At 54.2% G+C, this 5,684-nt stretch overlaps 1 pseudogene; it reads right to left on the bottom strand.

The window, feature by feature from the left end:
- Positions 1–1,420: 1,420 nt before the first annotated feature.
- LOC136510011 (uncharacterized) lies at positions 1,421–3,905 on the bottom strand (annotated as a pseudogene).
- Positions 3,906–5,684: the final 1,779 nt, after the last annotated feature.

The raw sequence follows: 5,684 nt of genomic DNA, 5'->3' as shown, positions 1-5,684 counted from the left end.
TATCAAATGTAGAAAACGATGCGGTTCGGTATGAGATATTTTGTACTGTTTTCATCCCTATTAATTATATGATGCCAAAAGGAACCAATTCTGGCGATATTGGCTCCAAAGTTAAAAAAACAGATAGCAAGTATAATGAAGATTTTTTTAGCTTTTCATATACTCTTTAATAATATTGTCGAAGGTGTCAAACGAGCATCGAGCACGACGAACAGGATTTCAGCCTCATCTTTAGACAATGTAGGGTGATGAACAACAAAAATTGGACCTTTATTGGTACACCAAAGAGGATTTTTTTTTGAAAACCTAGAATTTGAGAGGGGCACGTGCCCTCGCTCCTTGTACTGGGTCGCCCCACCGTCACCGGGGACCACCATGAAGAAGATGAGCACCCTAAACGACTGACAAGGACATCGACGGGACATTCCACACATCCATGAACCTCGTCGTGGCATCCAAGGCATTCGCCGCTGCGTCCTCGTTCCCAGCCACGGCACTGGACCAAGTCAGGAACTAGTCATCGAGCTTGCGCCATGTTTAGTTTCCCCCGATTCCAAACTTTGTCACTGTGCAAAAAGAAGATTTTCCGTCACATCAAACTTGCGGTACATACATGGAGTACTAAATGTTGACGAAATCAAAAACTAATTACATAGTTTGGTTGTACTTTGCGAGACGAACGTTTTGAGCCTAATTAGTCAACGATTGGACAATTATTACTAAATAAAAACAAAACGACACTGTAGCTGCAGTGTATCTACAGTGTTTCAGGCGGCGCCGAATCTGGCGAACTAAACGCGGCCTTGCTCAATTTCTTCTTCTCGGTCTCTGGTGGCGGCGGGGCGGCACTATCACCAAGGTTGCCGGTGGCGTCACGGCTCCTGGTAAGCCCCTAGCGGGGGTGGTTCTGACGGGGCCATGCCATGGCCGAACGAAGCCATGCCACAGCCGCCTTCGCCCAAGGTAGCCAGCAGGGTAAGGCAGAGGATGCTGGCGAAGGCCCTCATCCTGAACTGGCACACTTCACAGTTGGACTTGGACAAGTGGTCGCCATCAAGGGAGCAGGGGCATGTTCCTACACTCAAATTCTAGGTTTCAAAGAAAATATACCTTCTTTGGTGTAGCTATAAAGGTATCAGTAACAGTGCTACTCAAATTTTATGCTAGTTTATGATATCAAATAAATATCATTAGTTTCTTCATTAATTATATTCTCATAGTATAACTATTTGATGTTATAAATTTTTGTATTTGTAATTCTCTCAATAATTTTGGTTAACTTGACATGATATATGATATTACATGCGATTGCATCAGACCTTAAAAATTGATACGATATTATAAGAGAGAAACTAATGAATAAAATATACCTTATATTATTTTTTCTGATCAAAACACCCTTATTAGCAGGCCGTGGACATCCCATAGTGCATACATAATTTACGGTCAAGATAGGCCCAGTCCAACCCAACTTCGTAGCATAGGACTAACACAGCACCTCTTAATGGCCCAAAATCTACCTGGGTCTAATTAAATCCGTCCCGGGCCGTGTGCTTAGCCGGGGAGATTTCAGCAGGATCATGTTTTTGATGACCTTCGAATTGCAAACAGTGCCATAGCCGACCCACGCCTTTCAAACAAAAGAGTGCCTCGTCTCATCTGCGCAGGATGCCATTAGTACAGTGACAGCACGTTGCTGGCCCAACCGATGAGTTCCTTAAGCCCCGTTTCAGTGTTTCACATCACCAAAGCACTCGCCCCGTTTCATCATCTTTATACGCCTCTACAGTTTACAGTTTACAGCAACACTCCATCAGTACAGTGACAGCACGTTGCTGGCCCAACCGATGAGTTCCTTAAGCCCCACCTGCAACGGGTTGCTGCCTTGTTGCTGAGTCCTTTCTTCTCCAACCAGCCCGATCTCTGAAAACATGTGCTCCATGATCCGTGGATCTGAAACAGCCATTTTCTCGATCGCTCCCCATTCCGCCGTGTCCACTCTATCTCCTACTTCCCCTGCGCAAACTGCAGACGGGGCGAACGGATGTATGACTTCAAGGAGATTTTTTGTTTGCCATTGTCAGTCAAAAAGAAGAAGAGATTTCCTTCAAAAAGAAAAAGAAGAAGAGACCGACCTGCCTAAACCCTGGCGAACTCGCCGTCTCTGCAGACGCCGACGTCGATGGTCATCCTCCGGTCCTTCCCCACCGTCGGCGACGACACCACCCTGCAGCAATTCCTCCTCGGGGCCTGCACGCAAGGTTCATAGCTAGTCTAGTCACATCAAGATGCCACATTGCCACGTATGTCTGCCGTACGATCGATAAGGACCAGAACTGAGATATGCACGACGCGCGTACGTACCCGTTTCCAGAGCTCGGGGTCGGGCTTCTTGAGCACGACGACGCGGTCCAGCAGCGCGGCCGGGGTCCGGGATGCGCCACCGGCACGGCGCGGGCGGCACCCCGTGCCTCTCGTACTCGGTCACCGTGGTGGTGTTGCGGTTGCGCCGGCGGCGTTCCAGCCGCGCCTGCCGCATGTAGTACACCAGCGGCCTCTGGCATGGGTGCCGCGCCACGGGACGCGTGTTGAACGCCTACGCCGTGTAGTCGGCGCGGCGGTACCAGTTGAGGAACGCCCGCATCGGCGTCTCCGTCTCCCGCGGCGACAGCACCCCGCGGAGCACCACCACCGCGAACCCCCACGACACGGACACCGTCCACTCCTTGCCGGCGTCGTAGCACACCGACTGCTGCGCCACGGCCGCCGGGTCCAGCGCCACGGGCCCCGCGAACAGCCGCCGCAGCGCCTGCGTCCGCGACCGCACCGTCGGGAACACCGGCTGCAGGAAGTCGAAGTGGTGCCGCGACACCAGCGGCGCCACCGGGTGCGCGCCCAGGAGGCCCAGCACGTCGCCCCACAGGTCGCACTGGTGAAAGCCCAGGTGGCGCGTCAGCGGCACCCCCAGCTCCGACATGCACGCGTGGATGCGGTCGTCGCTGCCGTAAAGTGCGGGGTATAGCTCGATGCAGCCGTCCTGCATGCGCGCCAGCTGCGCTGCCAGCGCGCGGCTGATGGCGAACCCGCCGCCGCCGAACGCCATGCCGTACGAGAAGATGAGGTTCTGGATGTGGCTCTCCGACGGGTTCCCGATGTAGTACGGCTGCGTGTGGTCGTACTGGGACAGCACGTCCGCCAGGTTGTCCGGGAAGAACACCGTGTCGTCGTCGCCCATCACGAACCACCGCGCGCCCGGGAGGCCCAGCCGGAAACTCATCGAGACGATGCGCGTGATCCGCAGCGCCGACCGGCTGCCGGCGCCGTGCGTGTAGGGGAACCTGGACGTGTTGCCGCTGATCTTGATGCCGGGGAGACCCGAGGAGGCGTTCCTGGAGTACAGCTCCGGCACCGGCTTGTCCAGCCACACGAAGCCGCGCATCTCCCCCGGCCGCCACCACACCCTGATGTACTCCCTCCGGCTCTTCCAGAGCGACGACGACGCGCCGATGCCGAACACAATGTGGCGCAGCCTGGTGGGCGCGGCATCGTCGTCCGCGGAAGCCTTCGGCTTCGGCCGCGCCTTGGGCGGCGGAAGCTGCGTCACCGAGGTAGACGACGAGCTGCTATTATTATGCCACTTGCCATCGGCGGCGGCCGCGAGACGAGCGACGTCACCGGCACCGCCGTCCTGCGGGCACGGGCGGGAGTAGAACGGGGACACGGCGAGCGCGACCACGTAGAGCACCAGCACGGGCAGGAGTACGTAGAGGAGGAGGATGTAGAGGAAGAAGGAGGTCTTGGACTTGGGCACCTGCTTGCGGGCGGCGGCGTGCATGACAATGGCGCCTCCTCCTTTCATGCCAGATCAGGGACGCCTGCGATGAGCCGATGATGGTGCATGTCCATGATCGAGAAGTGGCAAAAACGAGCAGCGATCGCTGACAATGTTGGCATGGGTTTAATATAGCAGCTCCCGGCGCAGGCCACGTGTTCGTGGGCAAACTCTGAGGAGGGGAGGACAGGTGTTGCGCGGCTTTCAATGGGCAAATTGTCTTTGTTGGACTATAAATAACCTGAATTTGTTGGACTATAAATAGCCTGGTCAATGGGCAAATTGTCTTTGTAGGATCGGTCTCCTACATAACCTGTTTCGGCCTGTGAGCTTTCAGTCATCCTCGCTATCAGGTTCATGGTGTATATATATCAATCCATCTTTGGCTGTACTGAACTTTACTGATTGTCGCCTAAGTCTGTCTGATTACGATATATATATCAATCCATATCGAAGTAAGATGTTTATCGACATGCTGGCATAATTCATGAGCAAACGATTGCATAGTCGATTACAATAGATAAACTTAAACCCTTGATAGTATCTATCGCACTGGGAAACGATTTAACAGAGTACGACGATACCTGTTGTAGGTGTCACCCAACCGGGCTAATATATCTACAATTACCACATTTGTTGGGGAGTGTGTAGAGAGTGTTCCACAAGATAAAATTCAACTGCAACTTCACAATAAGTAGATCAAGAGAGGGAAGTGAAGTATGAAGTGGCAAGCATGCAAGAACACATAGGTTATCCCGAGCTCCAGCCACACCACAAAGGTCTTGAATCTCTTTCAACGCCCTCTTGTCAAGTGACCAAAAAGATCAAGCCCGATTGACAAGATCCTAACATACAGGTATGTTAAGCCTCGGGTTCAATGGTTCCCGAACGAAGAAGACCACTCGACCGACCCCTTCAGGATCGACCGGGGCTATGCCCATCAGGCGCGCTCGCACGCACCCTCTACAAAGAGGCCCGTCCGAGCCTAACTCGACCACAGTTTCCGCCTGGGGCTCAGGGGCTTTCCCGGTCCTTGGCTCCTGCCCGACTAACGATGCCAGTCAAGGCCCGGGCACAAGAAGACAAGCCCCAGGCTACCGATGCCCGGGGGCTCTTTGGCGTCGCTCCCTAGGCGTGCCCCTGCCAACTGCTCCTCCAATAGGGTCACGTCCGGGGCGTGACACAAGAAGACAAAGCTTCCCGTGGCCTCCGGAGGCTCGGGGGCTTCCGGGCCCACGCGTCAGCCCCTGGAGCCGACCTCCTTCACCACCAGGAAGACTCCAGAAGGTCTCACCTGGGGGAGGCCGGTCCAAGCCGACATCCTCTGACACGCAAAGTGTCAGAACAGAGTAGCCGGACGACGCCTAGGCTTCTTCGGCTGCAAGACACCTCGACGGTCCACGGCGCACCGCTGCAAGGCCCTCCCAGATTCTGGCGTACGTAGACCATAGACTAAACCCCTGAACCTCCTTGTACCCGACCTATCTCGTTATATAAGAGATAAGGTCGGACTTAGAGGAGAGAACCCCAATTCGATCACCAGACACTCCATTCCATTCCATCCGCCTACGCTCTGCACCGAGAGCAAGCCAACCCGAAGAGGGGCACCGAGAGCTCCTCCTCCACCGCATCCCGTCGTCTCCTTCATCTTCGACAAGGGGGAGACTCCACCGGCGGCGAGGCAACCATAGGATTAGCATTAAGCTAACCCCCTTACCAAATCTTTTTCCTTTACACTATGTTGTAACCCCCTAGATTTTGGGTGCTCTTGAGTATAAGGATCATCAGCTGCTGGACGTAGGGACCGAATTGGCCCGAACCAGGATAAACAGTTACGTCTTCTCTGCATGAT

The sequence above is a fragment of the Miscanthus floridulus genome, chromosome 1 (assembly GCF_019320115.1).
Source record: "Miscanthus floridulus cultivar M001 chromosome 1, ASM1932011v1, whole genome shotgun sequence".
Lineage (NCBI taxonomy): Eukaryota > Viridiplantae > Streptophyta > Magnoliopsida > Poales > Poaceae > Miscanthus > Miscanthus floridulus.
The sequence above is the reverse complement of the archived record's forward strand: the minus strand, read 5'-3'. Positions and strand labels throughout refer to the sequence as shown.